Source organism: Chiloscyllium plagiosum, chromosome 10 (genome assembly GCF_004010195.1).
Source record: "Chiloscyllium plagiosum isolate BGI_BamShark_2017 chromosome 10, ASM401019v2, whole genome shotgun sequence".
NCBI lineage: Eukaryota > Metazoa > Chordata > Chondrichthyes > Orectolobiformes > Hemiscylliidae > Chiloscyllium > Chiloscyllium plagiosum.
In genome coordinates this window covers 5,481,397-5,507,549 of record NC_057719.1, presented here as the reverse complement: position 1 = coordinate 5,507,549, position 26,153 = coordinate 5,481,397, and the positions used below count along the sequence as shown (strand labels likewise).

Sequence of the window (26,153 nt, the reverse complement as noted above, 5' to 3'; positions counted from 1 at the left end):
TAAAATCATTAAAATCATTTATTGTATCCATTGCTCCCGATGCGGTCTCCTCTACATTGGGGAGACTGGGTGCCTCCTAGTTAGGGAACAACTTTGCCGAGGGCATGGAGGTCCTGGGCCTCCTTCACCGCCGCTCCTTCACCACCAGACGCCTGGAGGAAGAACGCCTCATCTTCCACCTCGGAACACTTCAACCCCAGGGCATCAATGTGGACTTCAACAGTTTCCTCATTTCCCCTTCCCCCACCTCTTCCTAGTCTCAAACTTCCAGCGCCGCACTGTCCCCTTGACTTGTCCAGACTTGTCCGACCTGCCTAGCTCCTTTTCCACCTATCCACTCCACCCTCTCCTCCCTGACCTATCACCTTCATCTCCTCCCCCACTCACCTATTGTACTCTATGCTACTTTCTCCCCACCCCGACCCTACTCTCATTTATCTCTCCATGCTTCAGGCTCTCTGCCTTTATTCCTGATGAAGGGCTTTTGCCCAAAACGTCGATTTTGCTGCTCGTCGGATGCTGCCTGAATTGCTGTGCTCTTCCAGCACCACTGATCCACAATCATATCATATCCTGCATCTTGTGGAGGGTATGCCGAATTCCTTCACCAGTAATACATTGGCAGCAATGCTGAATGGGTAGATGCGATGCCAATCAAGGCAAATGCTTTGTCCAGATGGTGATGAGCAAGATATACTTTAAGATAATAGCTATAGAGGAAGTGCACTGAAGCTTCATCAGACAAATTCCTGGGATGGTAAGTTTGTCTTGTGAGGACAGATTGGGTCAACAGGCCTGTATTCACTTGGTTTAGAAGAATGAGAGATCTAATTGAAATGCATAAAAATTTGATGGGGCTGGGCAGACTGTGCGCAGGGGTGATATGTTCCCCAGTTGAGAAATCCAGAACAAGAAGTCATTGTCTCTGGATAAGCAGTAGGCCATCTCTGTCTGAGATTAGGAGAAATTTCTTCTCTCAGTGTGGTGAACCTGTGGAATTCTCTACCACAGAAGGCTGTAGAGGTGAAGGCACTGAATATTTTTATAAAGAAATAGATAAATTTGTGGAAAAAATGCGAAGGTATAAAGTTGGAGAGAACAGGAGGTAGGGTGTTGCTATAAAATTCTGGATCAGTGGTGCTGGAAGAGCACAGCAATTCAGGCAGCATCCGATTTTGCCGTTCCCGGATGCTGCCTGAATTGCTGTGCTCTTCCAGCACCACTGTTCCAGAATCTGGTTTCCAGCATCTGCAGTCATTGTTTTTACCTTGTTGCTATAAAAGATCAGCCATTATCAAGTTGAATGGCAATGCAGGTGACCAGAGAAAAAAACATGCTCCTGAAGAAACTAACTCACAACAGTCATCCTGGAATAAACATTTCTGACATCATAACATTATTTGGGAACCTTGACCCATTCAATCCTGCCAGGAGAAAGTGAGGACTGCAGATGCTGGAGACCAGAGTTGAAAAATGTGGTGCTGAAAAAACACAGCAGGCCAGGCAGCATCCGAGGAGCAGGAGAATCGACAATTTCGGGCATCAGCCCTTCTTCTGGAATGAGGCTGGTGTGCCAAGCGGGCTGAGATAAAAGGTAGGGGGGAGGGGCACTGGGAATACGATAGGTGGAAGGGGGTGAGGGTGATAGGCCGTAGAGGGGGTGGGGGCGCAGAGGTCGGGAAGAAAATTGCAGGTCAAGTGGGCGGGTGCTGAATCCGAGGGTTGGGACTGAGATAAGGTGGGGGAGGGGAAATGAGGAAGCTGGAGAAATCTACATTCATCCCGTGTGGTTGGAGGGTTCCTAGGTGGAAGATGAGGCGCTCTTCCTCCAGGCGTCGTGTGGCCAGGGTCTGGCGATGGAGGAGGTCAAGGACCTGCATGTCAATGGCGGAGTGGGAGGGGGAGCTAAAGTGTTCAGCCACGGGACAGTTGGGTTGGTTGGTGCGGGTGTCCCAGAGGTGTTCCCTGAAACGTTCCGCAAGTTGGCGGCCTGTCTCCCCAATGTGGAGGAGACCACACTGGGTGCAGCGGATACAGTAAATGATGTGTGTGGAAGTGCAGGTGAATTTGCGACGGATATAGAAGGATCCATTGGGGCCTTGGAGGGAGGTGAGGGGGGAGGTGTGGGCGCACGTTTTGCACTTCTTGCGGTTGCAGGGGAAGGTGCCAGGAGTGGAGGTTGGGTTGGTGGGGGGTGTGGACCTGATGAGGGAGTCCCGGTGGGAGTGGTCTCTCCTGAATGCTGATAGGGGTGGAGAGGGAAATATATCCCTGGTGGTAGGGTCTGTCTGGAGGTGGTGGAAATAACGGAGGATGATACAATGTATCCGGAGATTGGTGGGGTAGAAGGTGAGGACCAGTGGGGTTCTGTCCTGGTGGCGATTGGACGGGCGGGGTTCAAGTGCAGAGGTGCGGGAAATGGAGGAGATACGGTGGAGAGCATCGTCGACCACGTCGGAGGGGAAATTGCGGTCTTTGAAGAAGGAGGCCATTTCAATTGTTCGATCCTGCCGTCAAAGACTGATCCCAGTATGTGGAAAGAATGCTTTTTATATTTGAGTAGGTGAAAAGCAACTCCTGACAGCTTGTGGACCCACAGCTTTTTCAGTTGTTAGGATCCTAACTCTCCCTGAGGCACCAGATAATAAAACCTTTCAACAGTTGACAGATTTATTTAAGAAATGTTATGATCTCAAGCTTCCTCTAAATCTGAGATGTTATCAGTTTTACTCGGCAATTCAAAAACTAGAGGAATCCCTATTGGGATTTTTGACTAGGTTAAGATGACTGGTAGAGACTTGTGACATTTTGGTTTAACACTTAATGAGATGCTGAAAGACCATTTGGTATGTGGGATGAATGATGTAACCGTGCAGAAACACCTACTAGCTGAAGCACAACTGGACTATAAACAGGCACTACAACTAGTTTGATCATTGGAAAATGTGGCAAGTGAAGCATACGAGTTGCAGGGTATTCCGAAGGAAGTGGACATGCTCGCTAGGCTGACTGAGCTTGGCGAACACCACCTGAGTGAAGGCAATTGCATAGACTCATTCAGAATATATCCTGAATAGAGGGATTCTAGATCAGCCCACAGCAAAATCCCAAAACAAAGCCAAGCCTCGGCCAAAAATAAGATTTTCTTCAGGATCTGGGCTGATAAGCCATTGTAGGGCTGCCGGTAGGCAACCTCGAGACAGCAAGAGTCCTAATAGCCCTAAACTGAGTAAGAGTGCTCAGAGTATCCAGGAGAGTGCACACCCTGGAAACCTGCATGTGGTTTGGATTAGTTAAATTGCTTAGCAACATCCAAATCAGAACCAATCAAAATAAATATCGTTTAACTGGTCACTCGGTTCTAACGTAGGTCGATACTGGCATAGCTGTTTCAGTGATCGCAGAACCAGCCTTTACTAAAATTCACTCTGGTCTCCAACCTTTAAGGTTGCACAAGATCTCAGTTAGATTGAGAACCTACACCAGGGAACATTTGCAGATTAAGGATACAGCTTCGGTTCCGGTCTGTTGTGAGAAGTAGCTGGTTCAGTTCCCACTGATTGCAGTAAAAGGCTCCAGCCCAAGCCTGATGGGGCAAAATTTGTTGCGAAAGATTGGCTCAACATTTTTTGATTAGAAAATAACTGTCAGAGTGAAGTCTAAATTAAATATCGAAGACTTTTCAGGAAGATCTGGGGACTATCAAAGGAGCCAAGGCCACCTTGCAGGTTGACCAGAAAACAATTCCACGATTCTGCAAAGCCTGCCCAATGCCGTTTGCCATATGGGCAAAAGTAGGCGCAGAAATTAGAAGGCTGGTAAACGAAAGAATCATCAAACCTGTCCAGATTGAATATTGGGCAGAACCAGTCATACCAAATGTGAAACCCGACAGCTCAATTTGCTTTTGTGGGGATTTTAAAAAACGATAAATGGCTTTTTGCAGCTGGGTAATCCTTCCTATAATGAGGTGACCAGAACGGAACACAATATACCATATGTGATTTAACCAGGGCTGAAATGGCTTCAAGAACATCAATGCTATACACTAGACTCTGCCAAGGGAGAGAGGCAGTTTACTTCAGGGGATGAAGTTTGGCGTAGAAACCATAGGATTGACCCTGTGTGGTTAAAATGCATGGCCGAAACAAGATCAGGTCCAGTGACATATAAAGTTCTTGTAGGTGCTACGAATCTGAAGAAGCACGCTGGCCATACGAAAGTTGCAAACTTACAAACGATGCGAAGCAAAACGTACCTGGCTCCCGACCGTTCTATAACACATTGGTTCTCCCTCTCCATCAAGCATTCAAGATACCTTGGAATCTGAGATGGACACAGCAGATATCACCGTCTCAACGTCTTTGCTGCCTGAAGAAGAGAATGAGTTTCTTCCAAGCCACTCCAGGTGCGAGAGCTACTGTGCATTACATGACACCCATATCAAAGGTAGAGAGTTGGAGGAATGAAACTTTCGTGCTAAAATACCCAGGAGAAGCTATTAAAAAAACCGACCTATGTCCTCGGACTCAGAGGGGGAGAGATACAGTGATTGCAACAAGATCAACCAGGTGGACCTCACAGAATATGAGTTCCCTGATTAGACCAGATTAACAGCCCTGATCAGGAAGCCCAGACTGACAGAGAAGAACAGAAGTCAGATATCCTGTTCACTCTGAGAGCTGGCTCTGAGGAAGTTGGATCATTGTCAAGATATAGGAAGAATATTATTAAATTGGAGAGGGTTCAGAAAAGATTCAGTTGCCATGAATGGACGGTTTAAATTAGAAAAGTAGGTTTGATCGGCTGGGACTTTTTTTTCACTGGTAAATGGGAGGGGTGACCTTAGAGAGAGTTATTAAATAACGAGGGACATAGATAAGGTGAACAGCAAGAGTCTTTTCTCTAGGGTCGGGGAATTCAAGACTAGTGGGTATATTTTTAAGTTGAGAAGAGAAAATTTCAAAAAGGTAGATAGGATAGTGAAGAAGGCATTTGGTATGCTTTCCTTTATTAGTCAGAGTATTGAGTACAGGGGTTGGGAGGTCAATGTTGTGGCTGTACAGAACATTAGTTAGGCCACTGTTGGAATATTGCGTGTAATTCTGATCGGAAAGATGTTGTGAAACTTGAAAGGGTTCAGAAAAGATTTACAAGGATGTTGACTTAAGCTATAGGGAGAGGCTGAACAGGCTGGGACTGTTTTCCCTGGAGCATCGGAGGCTGAGGAGTGACCTTACAGAGGTTTAAAAATTATGAGGGGCATGGATAGGGTAAATAGGCAAAGGCTTTTCCCTGATGTCGGGGAGTCCAGAACTAGAGGTCATAGGTTTAGGGTGAGAGGGGAAAGATATAAAAGAGACCTAAGGGGCAACTTCTTCACATAGAGGGTGGTATGTGTATGGAATAAGCTGCCAGAGGAAGTGGTGGAGGCTGGTACAATTGCAACATTTAAGAGGCATTTGGATGGGTATATGAATAGGAAGGGTTTGGAGGGATATGGGCTGTGTGATGGCAGGTGGGAATAGATTGGGTTGGGATATCTGGTCGGCATGGACGGGTTGAACCAAAGGGTCTGTTTCCATGCTGTACATCTCTATGACATGAGGGGTAATTTTTTTTTTTTTACACAGAGTGGTTCATGTGTGGAATGAAATGGCAGAGGAAGTGGTGGATGCAGCTACAGTTACTATATTTAAAAGACATGATAAGTACACGAATAGGAAACATTTGGAGAGATATGGGCCAAACACAGAAAAGTAGAACTAGTTCAGTTTGGGAAGATGACTGGTGTGGACTAATTGGATCCAAGTATGACACTATGACTCTCCACACGTAAACAAAGGGCAAATTGGTGACAGGATGCCAGTTTATGTGGAGTTATTTCAATGTGCAGGTTTGGTGGATTGGTCTTGGGAAATGCGGGGTTACAGGAATAGAGTAGGGGTATATGTCTGGATGGGCCAAATGGCTTGCTTCCATACTGTAAGTATGCATGTTTGAAGCTGAAACATCTTTTAACACAGCAATAAAATGGATTATAGTACACCCTTAATGTAATCAAACATCACAAAGCTTTTCACACTCTAAATGCTCAGGAAACGTGCATCAAATGATGACAGAAGTTTAATGATTGCACAATGTTCAGCACCATTTGCGACTCCTCAGATACTGAAGCAGGCCATGTCTAAATGAGACATGAGCTAGACAATATTCAGATTTGAGCAGAAAGTAGCAAATTACATTTGCATTACATAAATGTCAGGTAATGACCACCTTCAACAAGAAAGAATCTAACCATCATCTCTTGATATTCAATGGCATTACCATCACTGAATGCCCCACTATGAATATCTTCAGGGTTATGATTGACAAAAAGACTAATAGATTGAGCCATATAAAAATTACAGTTACAAAAGAAGGCCAAGGCTCAGAATTGTGTGGTGAGTCATCTGAAAGCCTGTCCACCATCTACAAGGCACAAGTTAGGAGTGTGATGGAACAATCCCTATTTACCTGGCTGAGTGCAGCTCCAAAAATATTTAAGAAACTAGATATCAACTGGGTCAAAACAGCCCGCTCGGTCATTCGGGAATGTGCTGCCATTCACTCTCTACACCATTAGTGGTCTGTTATGACATTTACAAGATGCACTGCAGAAATGTACCAAGGCTCCTCAGACAGTACCTTCCTAACCTCATGACCACAAGAAGGTCATCTAGAAGGCAAAGTACATGGGAACACCACCACCTGCAAGTTCCCCTCCAAGCCACTCACCATCCTGACTTGGAACTATATTGTTGTTCCCTCAGTGTCGCTGAGTCAAAATGATGGATCTCCTTCCCTAATGGCATTGTGGTTCCATCTGCACCAAATGGACTACAGCAGTTCACCACCACCTTTTCAAGGAAAACAAGAGATGGGTAATGTTGCTGGCTCAACCAGCGAAGTGCACAACCTTTGAATGAATAAATACAAACTGCATATGTGAAATCCAAAAGATCCAACTAACATAAATATACATCCTACACAATCACAAAATGGACAACATTAGGTGAATGGGGAAATGAAAGTCACTTTACGTGACAGAAACAACTGTATAAGAATAAAAATGTTGCAGTCAAAAAATAGTTTTTGCAGTGGAAGCTACCATTCTTACCATGTATAAAAATTGTCACCAACCATATCCATATGGAATCAGTTGAGTTCTACAATGGTTTATGAAAACATTTAGGTTTGTAATACCAGATATTAAAAGTAAACCTAATACATGCAGTGAGATTACTGATATATCTGATATATCTGCTTCTCTTCATTCATTTGATCACTGCATTTTTGACTACATACTGTTTTACGTTTTCCTGATAACTATAGAAAAAGATGACTAAAAGATCAATTTACATCACTTGAACTGTCAGATACCTAATCATCTGGGTCTAATCACTAATATCATACAGATAGTAAAATACAGTACAGAAAAATGCTCCAAAACATTCTAGCTACAAGATAAGAACTCAATTCCTTATTTTGCATTTATGCAAGATTAGTGATTCTAAATGGAAGTAATAACCTAACTTTTATAAGTGCTATAACACCAAAATCACATTATCAACAATTTTTCAGCATCTGGTCTCCATGTTATTAGCACTACAGAGGGTTTATTATATGAGCTAAGTGTGAGGCTCAGCCTGTACCTATTAGAATTTAGAAGAATAAGAGGTGGTCTTGTTGAGAAAAACAATAACCTGAAAGCACCTGACAAGTTGGATGCGCAAAGGATGTTTCCTCTTGTGGGAGAGACTAACATAAAACATAGAATGTTACAGTGTAGTACAGGCCCTTTGACCCTCAATGTTGCGCCAACTTGCAAAATTAATCTGATTCCCATCTAACCTATACTGTTCCATTATTATCCATACGTATGTCCAATGCCCACTTAAATGCCCTTAACATCGGCGAGTCTACTCCTGTTGTAGGCAGGTCATTCCACGCCCTGACTACTCTGAGTAAAGAAACTACCCGATATCTGTCCTAAATCTACCACTCCACAATTTAAAGCTATGTCCCCTCGTGATAGCCTTCACCATCTGAGGAAAAAGGCTCTCACTGTCCACCCTATCTAACCCTCTGATTATCTTATATGTCTAGATTAAGTCCCCTCTCAAGCTCTTCTTTCCAACGAAAACAGCCTCTTTTCCCTCAGCATTTCCTCGTAAGGCCTTCCTTCCATACCAGTCCACACCCCAGTAAATCTCCTCTGAACCTTTTCCAAAGCTTACACATCCTTCGTATAATGCGGTGACCAGAACTGTACGCAATACTCCAGGTGCGGCCTTACCAGTGTCCTGTACAGCTGAAGCATGCCCTCGTGGTTCCGAAACTCAATCCCCCTACCCAATAAACGCCAACACACCATATGCCTTCTTAACAATCCTATCAACCTGGGTGGCAACTTTCAGGGATTTATGCACCTGAACACCAAGATTTCTCTGTTCATCTACATTGCCAAGAATTTTACCATTAGCTCAGTACTCTGCATTCCTGTTACTTCTTCCGAAGTGAACTACCTCACACTTTTCCACATTAAATTCCATTTGCCACTTCTCAGCTCAGCTCTGCATCTTATCTATGTCCCTCTGTAAAACACAACATCCTTCAACACTATCCACAACTCTGCCTACCTTAGTGTCATCTGCAAATTTACTAGTCGAGAGTGTGGAAAAGCAAAGCAGGTCAGGCAGCATCCGAGGAGCAGGAAAATCAACGTTTCGGGAAAAAGCCCTTTATCATGACCCATCCTTCTATGCCCACTTGCAGTGGCCCTAAAACAGATCCTTGTGGCACACCACTGGTAACTGAGCTCCAAGATGAACATTTCCCATCAACTGCCACCTTCTGTTTTCTTTCTGCTAGCCAATTTCTGATCCAAACCGTTAAATCACCTTCAATCCTGAAACTCCTTATTTTGTGCAATAGCCTACCGTGTGGAAGCTTATCAAAACGCCTTACCTTCATCCACCTTCTCGAAGAACTCAATAAGGTTAGTGAGGCACGCCTACCCTTTACAAAACCGTGTTGACTATCTATAATCTAATTATTCCTTTCCAGACGATTATAACCTTTTCCAACGCCTTACCCATAGCTAATGTAAGGCTCACTGGCCTATAATTACCAGGGTTGGCCCGACTCCCCTTCTTAAACAAGGAAACAAAATTTGCTATCCTCCAGTCTTCTTACACTACTGCTGTCGACAATGATGATGTAAAGACGAAGCCAAAGGCTCTGCAATCACCTCCCTGGCTTCCCAGAGAATCAGAGGATAAACTGCATCTGGCCCCAGGGCCTTTTCTATTTTCAGATCTTCCAAAATTGCCAAACCTTCTTCTTTGTCAACCTCAATCCCATCTAATCTTGTAGCCTGTACCTCTGTATTCTCATTAACATTTCCCTTTTCCAAGGTGAGTACTGACAAAAAGTATTCATTAAGCGCTTCCTCTATGTCCTCAGATTCCACACACAACTTTCCACTCCTATCTCTGATTGGCCCTAATCTCACTCTAGTCATTCTTTTATTCCTGATATACCTATAGAAAGCCTTAGGGTTTTCCTTGATCCTATCTGCCAACAACTTCTCATGTCCCCTCATGAAGTGTAAATGGGACATCAGAACAAAAGTCACAAGTATCTCAGGATAATCCTGATGGAGAAGCCCAAACTGTTATAAACAGTGTTGAAAACCTTAAAGTCATCACACTGCTTTCTACTCTATTCTCCTAAAATAATGACAATGTATGCATAAATATTCTATTTCATGAACCATACACTGCAAAAATCACTAAACACAGGTATGAACTTAGCACTCTGCAGAACTATAGTTGAGCCATTGTAGTTACACTTAGCAATGCTGAGTGCTCAAATTACACATTCCAGACAGTGTGTTGGTTTGTAAAGCAGCAACTTACTTATACTTTTTTTCAATTTAGCATAATGTATTCACTGTTCGTGATATTGTCTCCCCTACAGTGGAGAAAACAAAGCAGGTTGGTTGATCCATTTGTCGAACACAACCACTCAGACCCAAGCGTGATCTCAAAATCATACAACTGAGGAAGAGAAATCCCAGAGTTTCCAGTTGCTCACCATTGTAACGAGGTTTACTATTTTAACATCTTACTCTCATACCCTCATTTCTTTTCACTGTCATGCCACATTATAATTAAACTAAATGTATCTTACCTTCCAATTAGACTCTTTCAGGTGTTGAATACTGCCCCCACCCCTTATTTTGGTTCTGCTTTTACACAATGTGCCGCTTTGAATCTTGGTTTTTCATATGTTTGCTTTCATACAGAGCTGTTCATTATTCTTGCATTTATATTCACTCTGGACAATTACCTTGTCTCTTTACAATGACAAAGACCATTGGATCACTAATATCAGGCTTCTTAGCAGGAGCAGTAATGCAGAGACTGGAATGAACAGCCCTCTCCACGATCCAACCCAAACTTTGGGTCCACTACATGGATGACACCTTTGTCATCACAAAACAGAACAAATTAAAAGGAAACCTACAACATCATCCTTACTGGCATAAATTTCACAAAAGAAGAGGAAAACAACAACAGACTCCCTTCCTGGATGTCACAGTGGAACGAACAGTCAATGGAGAACTGCAGACCAGCGTCTACAGGAAAGCAACACACACAGACCAGATACTCAATTACAGGAGCAATCATCCCAGCATCTACAAACGGAGCCGCATCTAGACATCACTTAAATAGGCCACAACACACTGCAGCACCCAGGAACTACGAGCAGCAGAAGCAAAATACCTAGACAGCATATTTAAGAACAGTGGATACTTGACAAACACAAAGCACTGATTCTTCAACAACAAAGCTGAATAAGTAGACACAACATGCCCAGAAACTCTAGCTACATTACCATATATCACACACGTCTCAGAGATGACTACTAGACTGCTCCGATCCCTTGGTATCATGGTAGCCCACAAACCTACTAACACATTGAAACAGTTATCGATGAACCTAAAGGACCCTATACAACCAGCAAAACCAATGTCATTTACAAAATACCACGCAAGGACTGTAACAAACACTACATCGGACAGACAGGCAGAAAAGTGTACCCTAGCCACCATGATACACAAACACCAACTAGCCACCAAAAGACACGACCCATTATCACTAATATCCTTACAAACAGATGAAGAAGGACGCCACTTTGACTGGGTCAACACACCCATCCTGGGACAGGCTAAACAAAGACACATACGGGAATTCCTGAAGGCCTGGCATTCAAACCGGAACTCCATCAATAAACACATTGATTTGGATCCCATTTACCAACCTTTGAGAAAAAGAACTAGAAAAAATATCACCCACTTTAACATACCAAGACACACAAGTAGAAAGTGGGACAGAACACCAGCACTTCACCGGAGGCAAACTGATGATGCTATCTAGTATGGTGACAAAACGTCTGAATACAAACCTGCCAGCTCAGTGAGCAAACTTACAACAACCACAATGAAAAACCACTCCCTTTGCCTTCCAATACATATCTTTGTAATATGATCTCTCCCACCCATTATTCTATCCCAGGTTTTCCCTTTTATCATTCTTCTACCAACGGTCCATCTTTTGCCAGCATTAAACCCAGCATCCCTATGCTCTTTCAATTCTAAGAGTCACACCTGACTCAAAACATTGAGACTGTATCTCTCTCCACTAATACTACCTGTTCAGGATTTCCAGCACATTCTCTTTTTATTTCAGACTTTCAATACTTCGCTTACATTAGATAATTATATTAGATTGTTATATTAGATAATTAATGTCCTTGCACTTCCTGAGCACAACTAATCTTGCTAATTATATCAGGCATTAAGTGCAGCTGAAATCAAGCATGATTAAACACAAAAGAAGACAAATAATTAACAAGTGCATGAAGCAAACAAACATCATCTTCGACCAACAATAGTGAAAAATAAATCAGTAGCATTTATTATTTTCTGAATCAATCTGTTCAGAGATGTTATAACATACATCTGGAGCAGGTGGGACTTGAACCTGGGCCTCCTAGCTGAGAGACATGGACACTACCACTGAGCCACAGGAGTTCTATTAGTAGCATTTATGGCTCCCAGAGAAGATTAGGCACCCATGAAAAGAAATAATTCTCCAAAGCTTTTCTAGAGGCACTTGAAAGAAGTGAAGCTATCATGGTATTCGAACAGATGAAAGACTCAACAGACAATCAAGGTATTTTTCAATGTATAATTTCAGTTACATCACACTGTAAATTTTTGCTATAAATTCTATGCGTTATAATTTTGTCCTCCACAATCGCCTGATGAAGGACTGTCGCTCCTAAAGCTAGTGAGCCTCCAATTAAACCTGTTGGACTATAACTTGGTGTTGTGTGATTTTTAACTAGAGGCATTAAGCATTGATGTATTCATTGATTACTTTCACTCTTGATTTCTGACCAGAAACGTTAACTCTGCTTTCTCTGCACAGATACTGCCAGACCTGCAGAGTTTTTCCAGCAATCTCTGTTTTTGTTTTTTATTTCCAGCATTCACAATTCTTTGTTTCTTTTGTTCTGCTCCTCTCTGCAACAGGACTCCCATTCTAATCTCTTTTCTTATTCACCATTACAACTTTCACTGTCACGTCTGGGGTCTGACAAAATTTATGCTAAAATTCACTTCCGCAACCACATCATGTGACTCTCTCAGTAGTCTCACCCTACGTGGATTCCAAATGAAGGTGTGTCCTTCGTGTTTTGAATACATCCAGGATCATAGGTTATCTCCAAGATGTACTACGTTCCTCAGACAACGTTCCTCATTGCAGTCTGAGATCCACACTCAGTCCGTGCGTCATCATATGCACACTCTTGACCTGGTAGACTGGTTAATAAGGTTTGATCATATGAGATCCATGGAGAGCTAGCTAATTGGCTCGACAGCAGGAAACAGAGGGTGGTGGCAGAGGATTATCATTCAGACTTGAGGCCTGTGACCAGCGATGTGCTTCAAGGACTGGTGCTGGGTCCACTGTTGTTGTCATTTACATAAATGATTTGGATAAGAATTTGGGAGGCCTGGTTAGTAAGTTTGCAGATGACACCAAAATTGGTGATATAGTGGACAGCAGAAAAGATTTACTAAGAGTACAATGAGTTCTCGATCAACTGAGCCAGTGGGCTAAGGAATGACAGATGGAGTTTAATTCAGATAAGTGCAAGGTGTTGAATTTTGGTAAGACAAACCAGGGCAGGACTTACACAGTTAATGGTAGGGCCTTATGGAATGTTGTCAAACAGAGAGACCCAATGATACAGGTATAGGTTCTTTGAAAGTGACATCTCAGGTAGACAGGGTGATGAAGACGACATTTGGCATATTTGTCTTCATTGGTTAGAGCACAGAGTATAGGAGTTGGGATGTCATGCTACAGCTGTACAAGACAATGGTAAAGCCACGTTCGGAGTACCCTGCCATAGGAACGATGTTACTGAAGTGGAAAGGGTGTAAAGAAAATTGACAAGGATATTACCAAGACTGGAGGGTTTGAGTTATAAGGAGAGGCTGAATAGGCTGAGACTTTTTTCCTGGAGCATAGGCTGACCTTATGAGGTTTATAAAATCATGAGAGAAATAGATAAGGTGAATAGCTATGGTCTTTTCCCCGGGGTAGGGAAGTCTGAAGCTAAAGGGCATAGGTTTAAGATGAGGCAGCATCCGAGGAGTAGGAGAGCTGCTGTGTTTCCAGCACCACACTCTCGACTCTGATCTCCAGCATCTGCAGTCCTCGCTTTCTAATAGGTTTAAGGTGAGAGGGGTAAGATTTAAAAGGAATCTGAGAAGCGACTTTTTAACACAGAAGGTGGTATGTATATGGAACAAGTTGCCAGTGAAAGTGGTAGAGGCAAGTACAAATGCAACATTTAAAAGACATTTGGAGAGATACATGGTTAAGAAAGGTACAGAGGGATACCGGCCAAAAACAGGCAAATTGGACAAGTTCAGTTGAGGAAACTAGGTCAGCATGGATGAGTTGGAACAAAGGGTTTGTTTCCATGCTGTTTGACTCTATAACACTCTCTCTATCACTCTCCATCAGCATGCCCTCACGTTGGTTCAGAGCTGACCTACCCCCAATCTACTTCATCTTCTGGCTCATTTGACATTCTAAAAATAAATTTTCTTTTCCTTGCAGGCATTAAGGAATGCACGATACTCATGCTCCTCTGGAATCTTCTTCCCCTGCCCTTCCCTCTGACTTCATCCCCTTGCCTAACCCTACTTCCTGTCATGTATTAATTATCATTCCATTCTCTGATGCTAAACATTCTGTGCTCAGCAAAGGTCTTAGTTTTATCTTCCTGAGCCCCCACTTCAATGAATTTCATGCATGACATGACACTGAACCTTTTTTGCATTGCCACCTCTGTTCTATTTCTTGGACAACAATCCTCTCCCCGTCCCACAGATGCCTTTACTCACCTCCAATACTCTCTTCCACCCGGACCCCTCTCTCTGATCTTTTGTCTGCACTCAAGCTGTTCATCGAGAACTGTTGAAGTGACATTGGTTACCTCAATTTCTCTGCCTGGATCAGTGGTGCTGGAAGAGCACAGCAATTCAGGCAGCATCCGACGAGCAGCAAAATCGACGTTTCGGGCAAAAGACCTCAATTTCTCTGCCCCCTCCTTACCCATTCAAACGTATCTCCTTCTGAACAGAATGCACTCGGTGCTCTCAGATCCAACCCTGACTTTTAATTAAGCCTGTTGATAACAGTGATGCTGTTGTTATCTGACATACTGACCATGTCATTGTGGAGGATAAGCGCCAGCTCTCTGACACTTCCGCTCATCTCCTGGAGGTGATGACCATAATCCTACCACTGAACACCAGGCTATTGTATACACAATGATCACTAATCTCATTTCATTTGGTGATCTCCCTTCACTGCCTCCAAGCTCACAGTCCCACTTCTATCGCCTTCCCAAAATCTATAAACAGAGCTGCCCAGGAAGATCCATTGTTTCCGTCTGATCTCTTTCTACCTCAACTTGACATTTTTTTCTGTCCTTGTCCAATCCTTCCCCACTTCTATCCAAGATTCTTCTGACACTTTGTCTGTTTCAGAATTTCCAGTTGACAGGCTCCAGCTGCCTTCCCTTCACTATAGACATGGAATCCATTGACATATCCACCCCCCCATCAATCTCTTCCTTTTCACAATGCTTGATAAGGTCGATCATACTACTCCCTCCAAACCATTTTCTCTATTGTCCACTTTAGAAACTATTCTATTTTGGTTCCATTTGTTCCGCAAACAATTGAAGCATGTAGCTTCACTTACCATTCTTACAACATTGCCTCTGGAATCCCCCAACCCAAGGAACTATTTTTGGTCTCTGATTATTTGTCATTTTCTTGCTGCAACTTGACAGCATCATCCAAGAATATAACTTCAGATTCTACAGACAATATGTGTTCCATTTCATCATCACTTCTCTCAACCTTTTCACTTTGTAATTTTACAATTTGTCTGACAGCCAATATTGGATAACCAAAAATCTCCTCCAACTAAATATTGGGAACTCTAAGGTCACTTAAAGCATATACTTGTGTAAAAGTCAAATTGTTTAGACTACTTTCTAAAGGTTAAATTTATGGGGTCGACTATTACATGGCTACTATTTTTGAGGGGCTGAAATGCATATGACAGTCCAAAATATTGTCTAAATTAACAGAAACCCAACTGATCTCAAAAAGAATAAAGAAATAAAGAACGTTGATCTGTTGTCTGTGAAGAACTGGGGTCGACTTTTACACAAGATAATTGTGGGAAATTCCAGATTTTTTGGCCAAAATAAGGGGTCAACTTTTACATGAGATCGACTTCTCGAGTACATACAGTACTTCAGTCCCCACCAGAAACTTCACTTCCTGCGGCTGACACGGATTCTTCCTGGTCGCTATTTGAGCAGCTGAACCAAACCATTTATAATTTTCCAGTCCTACTTAACTACATGGCTTGTTGACAACATGAATGGCACGGTGACTCAGTGGTTAGCACTGCTGCCTCGCCAGGGACCCAGGTTCAATTCCTGCCTCGGGCAACTGTCTGTGTGGAGTGTGCACATTCTCCCCGTGTCTGTGTGGGTTTCCTCTGGTTTCCTCCCACAGTCCAAAGATGTGCAGGTTAGGTGAATTGACTATGCTAAATTGCCCGTACTGTTAGGTGCATTAGTCAGGGGTGAATGTAGGGGAATGGGTCTGGCTGGGTTGCTCTTCAGAGGGTCGGTGTGGACTTGTTGGGCCGAATGGCCTGTTTCCACACTGTAGGGAATCTAATCTAATCTAATCAACAAGAACAACTAGTTCCACTTCTATTTCAGCCAAAAGTGATCTTGTCTCAACTGAACTGCTGCTGAAACTCTTACCTGTACATAATATCTTTAAACTGGACTATTCCAAATGAACTTTCCTGATGGTCTCTGCCTTCCAAGCTACATAAATTTAAGCTCAACCAAAATGTCACTGTCTGCATTCCAAATAGCATTCAATACCATTCAATTTCACCCCTGTGCTCAAGGTTTCAAGTCAAGCAACTCAACTGTAAATTTCTTGGTTTTGAAATCTTAACTTCTCTCTCCCCATCTCTGAAATTTCCTTTAAACCTCTGTAATTTCCACGCTTCTCCAAGTTTGGTTTCTCACGCATTCCTTTTTTGCAATTCTCCATCATTTGAGACAATGCTTTCTACTATCTCTGCTCAAGGCTCTGAAATTTCCTGTTTAAGGTGAAGGGTGGAAGGTATAGGGGAAACGTCAGGGGTAGGTTCTTTACCCAGAGAGTGGTGGGGGCATGGAATGCGCTGCCTGTGGGAGTGGCAGAGTCAGAATCACTGGCGAACTTTAAGTGGCAATTGGATAGGTACATGGATGGGTGCTTAAGCTAGGACAAATGTTCGGCACAACATCGTGGGCCGAAGGGCATGTTCTGTGCTGTATTGTTCTATGTTCTATGTTCTATCTCTCCGTCTGTCTACTGTTATCTTTTTTGCTGCAGTTTCCTGACTAAATTTTGGCTCACCTGTACTAACTGGAGGATCATAAAAGATAAAACCATTTAAATAAAAAGAGAGGCAAAAAGATAAACCAAAGTTTGGAAAAAGAGTACCCTGGTCTGGATGGAGTTTCCATGCATATTAAAAGTTACGAAGAGATAGTAGAGGCATTAGATATCAGCTGTTCGTTGATTCAACGATGACATGTATTCAGGGTCATGGGTTTCTGTCAGGGTCTTCATGTGTCTAAACAGATTGATTCTCTTTAGGCACATGGAGCAGGATGTCCCACAAAATAGAGGGATTCAGAGTTCATGATTTGCTTCGTTTTGTTTCCTTCACTTCTGCTACACTGTTCCATCATAAAGGCATTTAGATTCAAAGCATGTTGGAGAAAAGGAAATAATGCCTGGGACTAATGAATGGCTAATGTAATTGCTACATTTAAATACGGAAATGGAATAAATCCAGGGAACCACAACAGACAAATTAGCTTAATGTCAAAAGTAGGAAAGATAATGCCATCCTTGCTACAGGGGAGCCTTGATTATCCGAATACCATTTATCCAAAAATCGGATTATCCGAAGGAGATCTCAAGATCCCGATAGAAACATTACATCGAAGACGTTTCCAATAGTGATCGCATCTTTTGTTTACAGTGGTTAAACAGGCACTGCGTCCAAATGACTGACTGCCTGCCGTCTCTGTCTCCCCACACATTCCCTGGAGTTCTACAGAGGGGTGTACCCTAACACCACCCCCGCCACCGCTTCCCAGGAATAATCTCTCTAACATTGTCCTGTGCAGGGCAAACATGGGACCTGTTAGAAATTTGCAGTAAAAAGACTGTGGCTGTGGCTGTGATTGTATCTGTGCATTTTTGGAGACTTACCCCACAGAGGCAGCTGCAGCAGCAGCCTTATTGTTGGTGTGCAGTCCGGTTTGCCCTGGAGAAGGGCCGGGGTGGGTAGAGTGGTGGGGGTGGCGAGGGGCTGTGTTTGGGGTGGGGGATTGCACACTTTGTGCTGGGGGTCAGGGGGCGGGTTTGGACCAGGTTGGGGGGTGGGGGACGGGGCCTCACACGCTGTGCTGCTAGTCTCCTGAACAGGGAGCAGACTTTAAAAGCTCCGAGCCCCAGAGAAAAGGCATTTAATCGATTAATCGAATAATCGATTACCCAAACGAAATAGTGCCTGCCCATCTCGTTCAGATAATCGAGTTTCCACTGTATATGGCACAACAGAAATATACCAAGAAACCGTTAATATAATAGACTACTGGTTTACAAGATTACACTTGACCAATCTTGCAAAATTCTTTGAATAACAAACAGAATGGAGCAACAAAGATAATATAAAAGATGTAATACATTTGGATTTGTCAAAGGCCTTTGATAAGGTAGTCAAATAGAAATTGCTGGAAAATCTCAGCAAATCTGGCAGAATCTTGAGAGAAAGCAGAGTTAACATTTTGAGTCCAGTGACTCTTCGTTCTGCTGAGTTTCTCGAGCAATTGTTTTTGTTTCAGATCTTCAGCAATCGCAGTTCTTTGTTTTATTTTAATACATAAAATACTGTAAGATACTGTACATTAGACTTAGGACTAAACCCAAATGATGTAAGGTCATAGAAAAAATAATAGGTTGTATAGAAAACATACTACATATGAAAAACAGAAGAGGCCAGGAGTTAAAGACAGTTACTCAGACTGGGGAGTTGGGAAGTAATGCTCTGCTGCTGGGACCACTTTGCTCACCATTTACGGTACTGGATTCATGAACTACGGCACAATTTCAAAATTTTCAGGCAAAAGCAAATTCGGAACAGTAACTAATATAGGTCTATACAGAATACAATACAGAAAATCATCAACAAGCTTGCAGAATTGGCACATATTCAGCAAATAAACTCCAATATTGACAAGTATGAGGCAATACTCGTGCAAACAGGGCTAAATTTGACAGACTCGAAAAGTGTGGCATTGAAAAAGCACAACAGGTCAGGCAGCATCCAAAGAGCAGGAGAATCAATGTTTTGGGCATAAGCCCTTCATCAGGAATGTGGAGGGAGAATGGTTCTGAGAGATAAATAGAGGGGTGGGGGTAGGGCTTGGGGGCAGGTAGATGGGAAGGAGGATGGAGAGATGGTGGAGATTTTCCGCACACCCACCCACCTCATCTACTGTGTTGGTTGCTCTTGATGTGGTCTCCTCTACATCAGGGAGACAGGATGCCAACTTGCAGAGCAGTCAGGCAACATCTCTGGGACACACGCACCAGACAACCCCACCGAACTGTGGCCAACCACTTCAACTCCCCCTCCGACTCCCACTCCACCAAGGACATGCAAGTCCTGGGCCTCCTCCACCGCCAAATCAAAACCATCCTCCAAATGGAGGAAGGAAGCCTCAACTTTTGCTTTGGGACCCTACAACTACACGGCATCAACACTGACTTCACTAGTTTCCAAATCTCCCCATACCCACCTCATCCTAGATCCAACACTCAACTCATCACCACCTTTTTGACCTGCCCATCTTCTTTCCCACCTATCTGCTCCACCCTCTCCACTAAACTATCACAATTGCCCCCCACCTGCATCCACCTATTGCCTTCCCCCAGCCCTACCCCTCAATTTATCTCTCAGTCCCCTTCCCCCTCCACATTCCTGAAAGGTCGACTCTCCCGCTCTTCGGATGTTGCCTGACTGGCTTTTCCAGTGCCACATTTTTGACTATGACCCTCAAGCATCTGCAGTCCTCACTTTCTCTGAAATCTGACTGAGACAGAAAAGATTTACCAGGATGTTGCCAGGGTTGGAGGATTTGACCTATAGGGAGAGGCTGAACAGGCTGGGGCTGTTTTCCCTGGACTGTCAGAAGCTGAGGGGTGACCATCTAGAGGTTACAAAATTATGAGAGGCATGGATAGGGTAAATAGGCAAAGTCTTTTCCCTCGGGTCGGGGAGTCCAGAACTACAGGGCATAGGTTTAGAGTGAGAGGGGAAAGATATAAAAGAAACCTAAGGAGCAACGTTTTCACGCAGAGGATAGTATGTGTATGGAATGAGCTGCCAGAGGAAGTGGTGGAGGCTGGGACAATTTCAACATTTAAGAGGCATTTGGATGGGTATATGATTAGAAAGGGTTTGGAGGGATATGGGCTGGCTGCTGGCAGGTGGGACTAGATTGGGTTGGGATATCTGGTCAGCATGGACGGGATGGACTGAAGGGTCTGTTTCCCTGTTGTACATCTCTATGACTCTATAACTCCAGCTTTCAGCTATAGCAAAGAGAGATGTGACAGCTTTTCACAACCCCAGTAGCTTCCAACCTTGCTGAGACCCCATCTTACCTAAGATGGCGCTGTAAGTGGCAACTTATAAACTTTTCACTGAACTTATTTGAGTAATGTGACAATAAAGCTAATTTTAAAAAGATTGAGTGGAGGAGTAGAGAATCAACCAAAGGCCATACAAAAATAATACAAATTCTGAAAGAAAAGAGCTGAAAAAATAGAAAAAATATTAAACTTGGTTAGACAACAACTTCTCGTCCAAAGATATACAGGCTAGGTGGGTTGGCCACACCTAAAGAAATGCTGTATAATGTCCAGGGATGTGTAGGTTGTTGGATTGGCCATGGTAAAAACCCCATGCAGGGTTACAGGGTAGGGGTTTGGCTTAGGTGTGATGCTCTTCGAAGGTTTGGTGAGCTTAAAAGGTCTCTTTCGATACAGCAAGGATTCAATGTTGCCATTATTCTATTCATATAATAGCACACAATATTACAGCAGACTATCAAATGCTTCGTCAAAGTTAAATGTTTTACACAACATCTTAAAAGCAGAAAGGTAAAAAGCTTTTACAGAACATTTTAAAAGAAAAAAGATAAAAAGAAGCTTTAGAATCCAAGAGCTCAAGTACTAGGCAGCTGAAGGAACAACCATCCATGACTAAGCAATTAAAATTAGAGTTCTCAAGTGGCCAGTGTTAGGTATTCACACATATCACAGAGGGTTATAAAGCCGGAGAAGATAAGTGAGGAGTGAAGTCACGAAGTGATTTGAAAACAAGTAAAGGAGAGAACCAAGGCATTGGATTATTTACTAGAAAATTATTTACTAGAATATCAGAACCGAGGCAAAACCTATCTCGAATGACAATATCCAATGGCTCTTTTCTTTAAGTAATAGCCAGATAGACATCCTTAAAATTATAAAAGAGTTTGTTAGGATATACATAAGGAGGAGAGTTTTCCCTTGCAAAGGAGACCTTAACATATAGGATCAGAAACTGCTGGAAAAACACAGCAGGTCTGGCAACTATCAACCAGTTCTTCAGAACTGAAGTATCACTGAACCCGAAATGTTAAGTTCACTTTCTCACAGATGCTGCCAGACTTGTTGAGATTTTCCTGCAGTTTCTGCTTTTGTTTCTGATTCCCGGTCCCTGCAGACCGCTGGCTTTTATTCATTTCATAAAACACAAGTTGGTGGACTAGTAAATACAATAGTGAAGTCAGGAAGAACTTTTTAACAGAAAGAGTGATGAGAAAATGACACTCAGTCACAAGTAGTAATTGAGGCAATTAGCACAGTTGAACTTGAGAGAAAGTTAGAAAAAACAAATGAGGATGAAGGAAATAATGACAAGTAATGTGGATCAGACAAAGGTCGGAAGCACAAACACGGCTCCGTTAGGCCAAAAAGCCTACTTCTGTCATGCAAACACAATACACCCTTTTTATGTGGGTCAGTATCAAATGTTGTTGTATACTGTTTTCAAAGCTCCTTGGGATATTTTACAATGGTAAGGCATCATATAAATGCAAGTCACAGATGGTTCTGATGTAAAGCAATAGTTCTGTTCTTGTGCGATCTCGCGTTATAAGAAAATCAGGCAATAGCAGAGCCGTTTAAACTAATTGCGTTCTGGTCAATACAAATAAGGAAAGTTTGCAGTCTACAAATAATGGTCCAAATTCTTCAACTGAATTAAAACTAATTCGGGTTGAAGAAATGCACGTTACAGCAGAACTGACTGTACTGTAGTCATGAAATTATTCTTCACACTATTGCTGCACAGCAAAAGAGTGTGCATGACAGAAAGGTAGAGAATATCAAAGAGTGGCAGAGACAGAAAAACATCATATCTTTCAAGGAGGTGACTGAGATATGTTGATGAGAGTAATGTAGATGACATAGTCTACATGGACTTCAGTAAGGCCTTTGACAATCTCTCTCCTAACAAAAGTGGTTAAGAAGCTAAGAGTCCATGGGATCCAGTGCAATTTAGCTTTGTAACAAGAAGCACATAATAATAGTCAAAGGATCTTATTGTGACTGGAAGCCTGTGTCATACAACATGGTTTGGGCTAGGTCCCTTTCTGTTTGTAGTGTACATTAATGACCATGACATGAATGCTGGAGGTATGATCACTAAGTTCACAGCTAACACAAAAATGGTGGCATGGTAAATAGTGAGGAGAAAAGATTTACACGACAGCACGAAAAAGACAGGTTGGTCAGATGAGCAGATCAGTGGCAAATGGAATTTAATCCTGAAAAGTGAAATTGTGGGAGGCCTAAAATATAAAGGGAGTACACAATGATGGGGCCACAGGAAGTACAGAAAATTAGAGGGACCTTTTTGTGCATGTCCACACATCCCTCACAGCAGCAGGACAGTTAGAGAAAGTAGAATACAGGAAACTTGCATTCATTAGTCAAGGCATTGAATACAAGACCAAGGAGGTTATGATGGAACGAAGCATAATGTTAGGCCACAGCTGGAGTACTCTGTAGAGTCAGGTCCCCACGTTATGGCAAGAATGCCATTATACTTGTGAGGGTACAGAAGACATTCACAGAATGTAAATGGGCTAGAGCGATTCAGTTCTTAAGAGAAACTAAATGGGTTGGGGCTGTTTTTCTTCGAGCAGAGAAGGCTGAGGAGAGGTCTGATTGAGGTGTGTAAAGCTCTGAGAACATAGACAGGGTAGATAGGGAGAAACTTATCCCCTTAGTAGATGAGTCAATTAACCTGGGGCCTCAGTTTTAAGATTAGGAACAGGAAGTTTAAAAGGGATTGGAGAAATTATTTTTACACCCAGCGGATCGTCAGTGTTTGAAATTCATAGCCTAAAATGTTGGTAGATGTGGAATCCCTCATGACATTGAAAGATTATTTTGAGGAACACTTGAAACACCATAACATCCAAGGTTATGGGCCAATTGCTGGAAAATGGGAATAGAATAAACAAATATTGATGGTCATGATGGGTTGAAGCACCTTTTTCCGTGCTGTAAAATCTTTGACCCTGTTTAACCAACACTTCCACTTGCTCTTACTCACCCTAATCTTCCATACAACTAACTGTGTATGCCCCCTGTGCTGCCTGCTCATTTGCCTAGGATATCTCTCCACCTGCACCAAATGTAGCAGCTGTTTCAGCCATTTTCATCTCTCATAATAGTTGCCATTTTTTCATTTCAGGAGGAAAACAACCCATAATAGGGTAAAGTTAAAAACACACACCAGGTTATAGTCCGACAGGTTTATTTGGAATCACTAGCTTTCAAAGTGCTGCTTCACCAGGTGGTTGTGGAGCAGATTCTGTTTCATAATCACCTAATGAAGAAGCAGCTTCAAAAGCTAGTGATTTGAAATAAACCTGTTCGAATATAACCTGGTGTTGTGTGATTTTTAACTTTGTCCACCCCAGTCCAACACCAGCACCTCCAAATCATAAGAAGGTAGAATGTCAAGACAGGTGGGGGCTGTCTGACATTTAGCTTCTTACTTGTTCAACACCTACACCTCCACATCATTGAGTGACTGACTGTGTCCAAGTCTCTGGACTGATATATCAGAGGCTGCTCTTGACTTACTGTGCTAGGATCGATAGTCCAGAACTTGAGTATTTCTGAAAAAGAGAGACCTTTTGTTGAAGCTTTGCATCATTCACTCCCTGCACAATTAGAGTCCATTTGTCAACCAATTAACATCTCCTCGCATGCAGTATAATGCTGGCTTTGTCTTGAATTGATAATCTTGCAAGTTCTCCTGAAAAATGCATGATAAAACACTTTGACAAAATGTCTTTTTTTCCGCAATAACTTATTGTTCTTTGGTGACACACATTTGTCCATTTTATTAAATGTTTGATTTGCCCGTAAAAATACTTCAGGTTGTTTTGATGTCTCCTCATAATACTTAATATCAACTCATCAAAATTAACAATCAAATCTAATCTGGTGGATCAACTGAATAGTTGTCCAATCAAGTTTCATAGTTATTCTCACCCTCATTGAGATAGCATTCTGTGATGCCTTGTACAATTAACTCGAATACACTTTCTATAATTGTTCATTAAAGTTGCTTCAGATCTAATTTGATTAATCAATAAACCAATGTATGTAATGACCCATAGCCTGACTCCTAATTTTAAATTTATCAGTGACATGTTTCTCAAATTCCTTCGTGCCACTCGATAAGGAATCATCAAAATGCATTTATGATGAGATCTGAAAGTAGCCTATGATATAAATAAAATTTTACCCGATCTACATTTGGTTGACAACCTATTTTCAGCAAAATGTATCTCACTGAAGAATACCACATCCTGGAAGCATCATTCAAACTATAAACATATTTGTTTAGTTTCCATCGTTTTTCTCCTGCATCTGTTGCCTTAAGTTTCAGAAAAGTATCAACCTGCAGAAATGTGATTTTATGTCAACTGACCTACACTCCTGAAAATGTAGCCAAACTAATAACAATTTTAAGATTATTTTTCTCCAGCTGTAGTTGAATCCACCCAAACACCTGTCTCACCCACTCAGCTCTTTGAAACCCGTAGCCTTGTTTTATCCTTATAAATCTCATCAGCACAAATCCACCTGTGGGACAAAGCTGGGTAATCCTTAGATGGCACTTCCAAATAAACTCCAAACTGTCTCCTTATGTTAAAACTTCTGTCTCTCATTAGTATATCCTCCACTTTATTGACAGGCAGCATGAGGACTTCTACTTCCAGTTCTGTTTTGAGACAGTTTTGCAATCTTTATTTAATTGTGTAATGTATTCAAACTACAGACTTTACTTCTATTTTTAATATCTCTCAAGACCACCACTGCAAGATCTCCTTTTTTTTTTAAAAGATTTTTTATAGATTCACTACAGTATGGAATCAGGCCCTTCGGCCCAACAAGCCCATAATGACCCTTAGAAGAGTAACCCACCCAGCCCCATTCCCCATATTCACCCTAACTATGGGCAATTTAGCATGACCAATTCACCTAACCTGCACATCTTTGGATTGTGGGAGGAAACCGGAGCACCCAGAGGAAACCCACGCAGACACAGAGAGAATGTGCAAACTTCACATAGTCAGTTACCCAAGGCAGGAATCGAATCTGGGTCCCTGGCGCTGTGAGGCATCAGTGCTAACCACTGAGCCTCCATGCACTATTGGAAATTCTTTCTTGACTACATAACTATTTCTGACACATGATTTGGAGGTGTCGGTGTTGGACTGGGTGTATAAAGTTAAAAAAATCACACAACACCAGGTTATAGTCTGCAACAGGTTTATTTGGAAGCACCAGCTTTCGGAGCACTGCTCCTTCATCAGGTGGTTGTGGAGAACAAAATCGTAAGACACAGAATTTATAGTAAAAGTTTACAGTGTGATATGACTGAAATTATGTATTGAAAAAGACCTGGATTGTTTGTGAAGTCTCTCATCTGTTAGAATGACCATGTTGGTTTCAGTTCTTTCATATGTAAATCTCAGAACTTTTTTGAAGTTGCATTCTCAAGTGAACTTTAACAATAGGTGCCATGTCAGCCCAGATAATGCACTGAAGATGTTAGGTGGCCAATGTGAGGCTGCCTGTGCCCCAATGTTCAGACTGATTCTAATATAAAAAAGGGATTTACAGAATCTTACACGGATTCATGCAGTTTTTGAGCAAAATAAAATGTAATCCTGCAAGTACAAATTCACCCACAAACTTATATATATGTGTGTGTGCG

The 26,153-nt window shown here is 42.3% G+C and overlaps 1 protein-coding gene across 6 annotated transcripts in view; it reads right to left on the bottom strand.

Annotated features, from left to right (window-relative positions):
* Positions 1–26,153, bottom strand: part of rps6ka5 (ribosomal protein S6 kinase, polypeptide 5) — a 222,500-nt gene that overhangs the window by 173,020 nt on the left and 23,327 nt on the right. For 2 of the 6 annotated variants that reach the window (XM_043696943.1, XM_043696944.1), the window contains exon 2: positions 24,005–24,039. The exons of 3 other annotated variants lie outside the window; for them this stretch is intronic. The gene's annotated coding sequence lies outside the window, so the exon portion shown is untranslated. Of the gene's footprint in view, positions 1–4,258; positions 4,320–24,004; positions 24,040–26,153 lie in introns of those variants that run through there. One more of the 6 variants, XM_043696945.1, reaches the window with a different exon arrangement.